This window comes from Chenopodium album, chromosome 8, assembly GCF_948465745.1.
Source record: "Chenopodium album chromosome 8, dcCheAlbu1.1, whole genome shotgun sequence".
NCBI lineage: Eukaryota > Viridiplantae > Streptophyta > Magnoliopsida > Caryophyllales > Amaranthaceae > Chenopodium > Chenopodium album.
Genome location: NC_137841.1, coordinates 70541365 through 70550983, shown reverse-complemented (window position 1 = coordinate 70550983; position 9619 = coordinate 70541365). Strand labels below are relative to the sequence as shown.

At 36.9% G+C, this 9619-nt stretch overlaps 1 non-coding gene across 1 annotated transcript; it reads left to right on the top strand.

The window, feature by feature from the left end:
- The first annotated feature begins 8540 nt into the window (after positions 1-8540).
- Positions 8541-8647, top strand: LOC145556926 (small nucleolar RNA R71). The gene has a single exon (XR_014092018.1). It is a non-coding gene; the product is annotated as a small nucleolar RNA R71 (small nucleolar RNA).
- The last annotated feature ends 972 nt before the right edge of the window (positions 8648-9619 follow it).

Below are 9619 nucleotides of genomic sequence, written 5' to 3'. Positions count from 1 at the left end.
CTCAAAAAGCGTGGATATTAGCCTTTAATTTTGCAATTTTTTGACTTTATTTTGCACGAAAATAAAATTGCCGAAATGTTTACCATGGTCCCTAGTACCCTGCAACAGTCCAATCAAGTGGGCGGAACTATCCAATTTGCCTTAAAACGACCAATTTACCGGTTTATAACTTGCACCGATTTCATTCACTCAAGTCTACAACGAACATTTATGACAACAAATTATTATCATTTATGGTTTAAAATAGTATTATATGACCCCGAGATGTATCCCCTAAAATCTCAAACCTTTACGACACCGGGCCCCGAAACCTAAAAAGTTTCTCAAAAAGCGTGGATATAAGCCTTTAATTTAAGAATTTTTTTGACTTTTTTTCGCCCGGAAATAAAAATTGCCGAAAAGCTTACCATTGTCCCTAATACCCTCTAGGATCCAATTGGGTGGGTGGAACCATCCAATTTACCTTTAAACGACCAATTACCAGTTTAAAACTTGCATCGAGTTCATTAACTCAAGCCTACAACGAACATTTATGACAACAAATAATGATCACATATGGTTCCAAACGACATTATATGACCCCGAATTGTATTCCCTAGAATTTCGAGACTTTTTGACACCGGGCCACGAAGGCCCTAAAATTTCTAAAAAAGCGTTGATATTAGCCTTCAATTTTGGAATTTTTTTACTTTTTTTCGCCCGAAAATAAAAATAGCCGAAATGTTTACCATGGTCCCAAATACCCTCTGGGGGTCCAATTGGGTCATTGGGTGAGTGGAACCATCTAATTTGCCTTTAAACGACAAATTTACCAACTTAAAACTTGCACCGATTTCATTAATTCAAGCCTACCACGAACAATTATGACAACATATAATGATCATATATGGTTCCAAACAACATTATATGACACCGAGATGCATATCCTTAAATCTCAAACCCTATCGACACCTGGCCCCGAAACTTCAAAATTTTTTCAAAAATCGTGGATATTAGCCTTCAATTTTGGAATTTTTTGACTTTTTTTTGCCCGAAAATAAAAATTGCCGAAATTTTTACCATGGTCCCTAGTACCCTCCGACAGTCCAATCGGGTGGACGGAACCATTTAATTTGCCTTAAAACGACCAATTTACCGGTTTACAACTTGCACCTAGGGGCGGATCTAGAGGGGTTCAAGGGGGTTCATTGAACCCACAGATTTTTCGGAAAAAAATTATAAGTTTTAATTATTTTTTATTTAAAAAAAAAGAAAAAATGGGTTAAAACTAATTTATGTGAGATAAATAATCAAATGTCAAATCCTGGCACATTAGTAAGGGAGTGATTGTTAGAGCATTGAACCTCCTTCTTAGGTCTTAGGTTCGATTCCTGCTGCCTTCAATTTATGTTTTTTTTTTTTTTTTTTTTTTTTTTTTTTTTTTTTTTTTTTTTTACACTTATTTTTTTAATTGGTTTTGATATATTTTTGAATACTTGAATTGTTGACCAATTGAATTGTAGAAACTTAGAATTTTAAATTTTTACTTGGTCTTTTAATTGATAATTAGAAGAAGTTTACATTGTTAAATTTGTGTTTATTGGGGACTTGAGATTTTTTATATTTATTTTTATGTGTAATATTGATTTTTTGCAATAGAAATATAGATTTATAGAAGTAGTAATGTATTAGCACGCTTTCAAACTATGAAAACTCGAAAAATGCTTTTGTAGTTTTTTTTGTTTTTTTTTTTGTTAAAATCCATCCATTTGTAATTAAAAAAAAATGAACTTATGTATTGAATATTTAGTTAATATATGATCATCATTTTTTTCAAAATTCCGAATCCACAGTTCGGAATTCCTAGATACGCCACTGCTTGCACCGATTTCATTCACTCAAGCCTACAACGAACATTTATGACAACATATAATGATCATTTATGGTTTAAAATAGTATTATATGACTCCGAGATGTATCTCGTAAAATCTCAAACCTTTACGACACCGGGCTCTGAAACCTAAAAAGTTTCTCAAAAAGCGTGGATATTAGTCTTCAATTTAAGAATTTTTTTGACTTTTTTTGCCCGGAAAAAAAAAATTTCCGAAATACTTACCATTCTCCCTAATACCCTCTAAGGTCCAATTGGGTAGGTGGAACCATCCAATTTGCCTTTAAACGACCAATTTACCGGTTTAAAACTTGCATCGAGTTCATTAACTCAAGCCTACAATGAACATTTATGACAACAAATAATGATCACATATGGTTCCAAACGACATTATATGACCCCGAATTGTATTCCCTAGAATTTCGAGACTTATAGACACCGGGCCACGAAGGCCCCAAGATTTCTAAAAAAAGCGTGATATTAGCTTTCAATTTTTGAATTTTTTGACTTTTTTCGCCCGTAAATAAAAATTTCCGAAATGTTAAACATGGTCTCAAATACTGACAGGGTAAAGTCGTATCCCCTAATCAAAAATAAATACCTAAATCACTAACTAAGGTAGATAGGGAAGTAGGGTCGATCTCCACAGGGAAACAAGTCTTTTTACTTCCAATTAATTATTATAATCTAAATTATTTAAGTAACCGATATTTATAATTAAGTATGAGACTAAACTACAAAGAATAAGAGTAGGGAGAAAACAATATATAAAGGGATCTAGGGTATAGGTTCACCAATAAATAATACTCCAGGGTAAAACATAGTAATCAATCATTGACATTGCATAAATAACATGATTAACAGGCTCTCGCAATTTATTAATCAACATAGATCTAACAGGCTCTCGCAATTTACTAGATCTAAGTCCTCATTGAAAATAGCCTTTAATATCAAATTAACATCTGCTCGATTCATCAATTTAATATTGCTATACTTTTACAAGCCGCAATTGTAAAACATTAAAACAATCCAATAAGAAATTATCATGCAATACCAATAATCAATAATAGTCAATCATCAATGCATCAATTAACCAGATTGTAAAGGGCTCTCGCTACTTATTACAATCACACAATTAATTTACCGGTATTAAATCTCATCTCTCGAATCTTGACTTAACCATTTATAAATTAACTTGCCTATTGAAACTAGACCTAAACATTAATTCTCATCTCTCGATTCTTGAATCAATATTGTCAAACTCATGCATAAAAGATAGGCCTAATCTAGTCACAGAGCATTAAATCAATCAATAGGAAATTAATCTAGCATTGATAATTAACAACAATAATTTACCCCTTCATATTATTTATTAGATCCCCATAAACCCTAGAAATTAAACTACTCACACATATTAAAAACTAAACTAATCAAAATAATAAAATAACTCATGATCAAAGGAATAAAATAATAACTAAGATTAAGGGAAGAGAAATCGTTACCAAAATAAATCTGGAATTAAAAGAAAGAATTAAGAACAAAGGTTTAGAGAGAGTTTAAGAGAGAGAAAACTAAGAAGAGAGAGAAAGTCTAAGAGAGAAGAGATAAGGGAAGAAGAGAGATCATAAAAAACGTATTACGGAGGAGTATTTATATTCCGTACAAAAATCCTACGCTAAAACAAATTAAAACTATGTTAATCATCTACTAAGAAAACACGCACCCGATCGGGCGAAGGGCCGCCCGATCGGGCCCGCCTTTTTCACAACGCCTATACTGATGTGCCGCGCCCGATCGAGCCTACGCTCACCCGATCGGGCCCGGTCTTCTTCTTCGAGGCTTGGACTTCGATTGGGCTAGATTTCTCGGCCCAATCCATATTTCCTCTCGGGTCTCGAATACATGGTCCAAATGCCTCGTGATCCCAATTACCGAGCCCTTAATCACCGGCTCTCACCGATCTTGGGCTCCAAAAGTGGCCGTGTCCTTCTAGCTTTCGTAGTCGATCCAATAAAGCCCGGGAAAATGCTCCAAGAGTGCAATTTCCTGTAAAATACAACTAAAACTACGAAAACACTAGAACACACAAATTAGTAATAAAAGTGGCCCGAAGGAGCCAAAAACACTACTAATAACGACCAAGGGACGGGGGTAAAACACTATATAAAATGGACATATCAAACTCCCCCAAGCCAAACCTTTGCTTGTCCCTAAGCAAAGAGCTCATCAATGAACATATAAAACATACTTCACCGCAATAGTCAAATCAATAACCAACAACTCAAGGCAAATCTAATGAACACGCTTCAACATCAATCAATCTTATTCATCTAATCACCCTTCCTCCCCAACAATTGTCAAGTAGAGCAAACCACAAGAGCATATAGAATTCAAGACTAGTGCTCACACACTCAACTCTCATTTATGTGGCGAGTAAAGAATGTACTCGATCTCTCTCCAACCAACCCCTTTATGTGAACAATGCCCTCCCAACTCACACTCTCGCGTGTACAAAACAATGAACGCTCAACCTACTAGTCGACTCGAAATATGCCAAGTCATAACTTGCATTGATAAGCAACACTTTCACATTCATACAATTCTATGCACAAAGGTCAGAAGGTCTTTAAAGCTTGTAATGTAAGGCTAGGGTAAAGGGTAGGATAAATTTGGGAATAAGTGAGAGAAAAGCTATGCTTAAAGGGAGCAAATTCTAATAAATAAAACCAAGGTCAAAAATAAATAATAACCAATAAATCCCCAACATACTCAACTCCACCAAAAATTCACCAAATACAACTCCAATCATATCAAATAATTTTCAACACTTACAATAATCACTCATAAAAATATGATAATGTAGAACTTTGAGTGAAAAAAAAACTTTGAACTCATTCTTTTTTCTTTTTCAAACTTGAATTTTTTTTCTCTTTTTTTTTCTTTTTTTATTAACCTTCACTTAGAACATTTGAACATCAAACATTTTTCTTTTGCTCTTTTTTTTTCTTTTCAACTCATATTGGAAATTTCAACTTTGAAACACAACATCAATATTTTCCAATCAAATATCAAAGAACAAAAACTCTTCTTTTATTCCCACATTGTGCAAATAATATGCACACCACAACTCCCTCACCTCACCAACTAATAGCTCCCCCAAGCCAAGCTTGAGACTAGTAACCAATGGGGCTCATATAGGCTTGTAATGTGGCTAAATAAACAATAAAATGGCACAAGCAACAACATGGGTAACAAGAAGGGAACAAATGTATCTAATACTCTGAAGGCTACCTAAAAGAATGAATGCCTTCGTCCTCCTCATGTGCATAATAATAAGTCATGAAACACTACTCATAGTTGCAAATCAATACTCAAATTCATTGACATACCAGGAATTATGGAACTATCACACATTTCCTAACCAAATCAACTAGTCAAGCACTATATTCACAAGTAGTTGGACAAAATTGACGCATGTTTAGGAATCCAAATAATTAAACTTCAAATCATGACCAACAAATCCACAATGCTCATCATCAGATACCAAGAATCAAAACAAATTTTTCTCAAGTATGGGGCACAGGGAAGCATGATTTACAATTCATTGGAACAAAACTAACCTAAGAAAGTAATAAAATCTATACTAAGAAAAATAAAAATAAAAAAAAGAAGAGAGAGAGTGAAAGATGTACCATACGAACACGAGAACCTCCCCCCAAGCTAAATCAGACAATGTCCTCATTGTCTTAAAGGGAAGCTAGTAGTCAAGGTGACTACTCTTCATCATCACCACATCAATGTCACCAAAGTCTCGAGGATTGCAATACATCTCTTTGGAACAAAATTGGGCAAGAAAGAAATAAAGTGTTAGTGGGAAAAAGTTCAAATTTGAGTCAGGTGCACTATTCTGATCATAACTTTTGATATATAAATGATAATACAGTGATTCCAATTGCATTGGAAACTAGACTTGAAGAGCTTTCCAACGACAGGTCACACACAAAAATAGGATAAGAAACGCAAAAGTTATGGCCTGTCGAAATTGACTAAGTTTGCTGATGCGTACGCGCGCCCGATCGGGCGAGCTCCGCCCGATATATCTTTTCCTTTACTCGATTTGCGCCCGATCGGGCAACCTCGCCCGATCGGGCGAAATTTGCTCGAGTTTCTGACTGCACTTGCGCGCCCGATCGGGCGACTCCGCCCGATCGGGCGAAATTGCTGCTGAATTCTGGGTAGCTTGCGCGCCCGATCGGGCGACGTTGCCCGATCGGGCCCGAGAGAGCCTTATACCCCGATTTCGTTTCTTCTTCAAAAAATTTCTAAGTCTTTATACCTGTCAAATTCATACCTGTACAACAACACTTAAAACTGGTGAAATATCACTCTCCTCGCCTCTCTGAAAAAAAATAAAAATAAAATAAGAAAAATTAAGGAAAAGGAAAACTAGCCTAGAAAGCATTATAAATACGGGTTGCCTCCCGCAAAGCGCTGGTTTATCTAGGTCCCACACGACCTTCTTACCAAGTACAATTCCTAGGACCCTTGGCCTAACGCTTGATCGGGTGGTTTCTCACCCGGTCTAGCGATGTTTAGGCTGCGATGCGGCTTCCTGACATAACCTGTGGGACGCCAAGTTGCCTTATCTGGTGGATCCTCCTTGACTTGGATTGGGGGTTCTTCAATGCTCCGCACTAAAAACCCTTTTCCGATCGAATGTTGCTTCAAATTGTCATTGCGTTCAACACTTGCAACTCGATCTGGCGGAACACTTACTGTAGGCTCGATTCGCACAACTTGCTCGATCGGTTCCACTTGTTCATCCTCGAAACCAAGACCAACATTGTAGAGTGCTCTTTCTATTGCATCGACTTCCTTTTGCCATCTTTCTATCTCATCTGAAAAGGATGCAACACAAGATACCGCCTCCAAGAGATCTTTTTCAAGAGTTTGGGGCTTGTTAGAATAATTTACAGCCACATTAACACTGAAACATTTCTCCTCAGTCATGGAGCTTTTGGGGGCATTATTCAGATTAAAAACAACTTTATCGTCCCCTACTGATAGTGTTAACTTACCACTTCTAACATCTATGACTGCTCCTGCAGTGTTAAGGAATGGTCTACCCAAAATAATTGGGGTTTGCATATCCTCATCCATATCAAGAACAACAAAATCCATAGGTATATAAAATTTACCTACTCTGACGGGAACATCCTCTAAAACACCTAGGGGGTATTTGAAAGAACGGTCGGCCATTTGCAGAGTTATATTGGTAGCTTTTAATTTACCCATATTTAACTTAGAACACACAGATAATGGCATGACGCTAACACTAGCACCCAAATCACATAATGCATTATCAATCAAGAGATTGCCAATATGACAAGGGATAGAGAAACTACCCGGATCTTTTAATTTAGGTGGAGACTTATTTTGAAGTACGGCACTACACTCTGCAGTGAAAGCTACTGTCTCTACTTCACTAATAGACCTTTTTCTCGTCAAAATTTCTTTCATAAATTTTGCATACGAGGGGATTTGTGTGATCAATTCAGTAAAGGGAACTGTTACCTTCAAATCTTTAACCACCTCCAGGAACTTACCAAACTGCTTATCCAAGTTTGTCTTCAATTGACGATTGGGGAAAGGAAGTTTGATGATTGGCTTTTGAGCATTCTTATTCTTGTCTGGAGTAGCCACCATCTCTGGAGTTTTACCCTGCAATGTAGAATTAGATATGTTAGTATTATCCTTTAGCCCTACGGGGCTATCAACTACATTGTTTGGTTTAATGGAATCAAGATTAGCAGTATTTAATAAAATAGGTTCATCAACTCTGGGCATAGAGGGCCCTTCATAGTTTGAACCACTCCTTAGAGTAATTGCAAATGCTTGATCCGTAGGCCTAGTTGGTTGTGCCGGCAAGGCTCCCTGTTGGTGTGCTTGTAGAGTAGCGGAGAGTTGCGCAATTTGATTATCTACAATTTTATTATGCGCTAGAATTTGATCAATTGTCGCATCCCTGCTCTCCATGTGCTTTTGCATATTGACCAACATTGCTATAATTTCCCCCAAAGAAGGGTCGGAAGATGAGGGGGGTTGTTGTGGTTGATTCTTCTGGCTAGCATTGGGATGATAATATTTCTGCTGCTGTTGCTGTGGCAACTGTGGTTCTTGTGGTGGTGGATTTTGAATATTAGTGCTCCGGTAGGAAAAGTATGGATGATTCCGATATCCAGGATTGTAAGTGTTGGAGTATGGGTTATTCTGCCTATAAGCTTGGAAGACATTAACTTGCTCCACGGAACTCCTGCAATCCTGCTCCCAATGACCTACAATACCACAGTTTTCACAGAAAGCCTCATTAGAATTATTATTAATCGCAGAAACATTAGCTACATTAGCAGTGCTCAGATTATCTATTTTTTGGCAAATAGAGGTCAGTTGAGCTTGCAAAAAGGATACAGAGTCGACACTATGTTTCCCCTTATTAGCAAATCCTCTGGGATTCCCATATTGGGAATTGTGTATCGCCATATCTTCAATAACCTGACCTGCATCATCAACATTAAGATTCATAAATCTCCCACTAGCTGCAGAGTCTAAAATTATTCTAGAAGAATTTCCAATGCCGTTATAAAAGGCTTGGATTAACTGCCATTGTGCTAAATTATGGTGAGGGCATTCTCTTTGTAAGTCCTTAAACCTCTCCCAAGCCTCATATAAAGACTCATCGGCTTCTTGGGCAAAGTTCTGAATTGCACTTCGTAGTACTGCTGTTCTCTCTGCAGGATAATACTTGTTATAGAAATCCAAAACAAGAGTTTCCCAGTCAGTTATACCAAGTGTAGTTCTATTCAAGCCATTAAACCACAATTTAGCTTTTCCAGTTAAAGAGAAGGGAAAAAGAATCTCCCTGATTTGGTCTTGAGTGACCCCGGCTTGCCTGATGGTGTTGCAATATTGACAATAGTCGGCAATGTGAAGATTCGGGTCTTCACCCTTGGCTCCACTGAATTGCTTCCTCTCTATCATCGTTATAAATTGAGGTTTAATTTCAAATTGAACCCCATCAAGAGCCGGAGTAGGGGTGAGATATGGAAAATCCGTAAGCTTTGGTTGTGAATAATCACTAAGCTTCTTTGGAGCCGCCATCTCTGATTCTGTGTCTGATGATGTCTCTAAATCGCTAGAATCAGTTGGAGGATCGCGGTGATTATTGTTAGTATCACCAGAATCCGCCAGGATTTGCTTGTAGAAGTTTTTCTGTCTATGGAAGGAACGTTCGATCTCAGGATCGAATGGGATATAACCTGATCTGGAACACCTGGGCATAAACAAAAACTAGAAGCAAATATGAGATTTGTCTCAGAGAACTAACGCTCTCTGAGACAAAAAGGGAAATAATCTAGACTACAAAAACAATCAGAAATAAAAATAAAACCGTTTCCCCGGCAACGGCGCCAAATTTTGACAGGGTAAAGTCGTATCCCCTAATCAAAAATAAATACCTAAATCACTAACTAAGGTAGATAGGGAAGTAGGGTCGATCTCCACAGGGAAAAAAGTCTTTTTACTTCCAATTAATTATTATAATCTAAATTATTTAAGTAACCGATATTTATAATTAAGTATGAGACTAAACTACAAAGAATAAGAGTAGGGAGAAAACAATATATAAAGGGATCTAGGGTATAGGTTCACCAATAAATAATACTCCAGGGTAAAACATAGTAATCAATCATT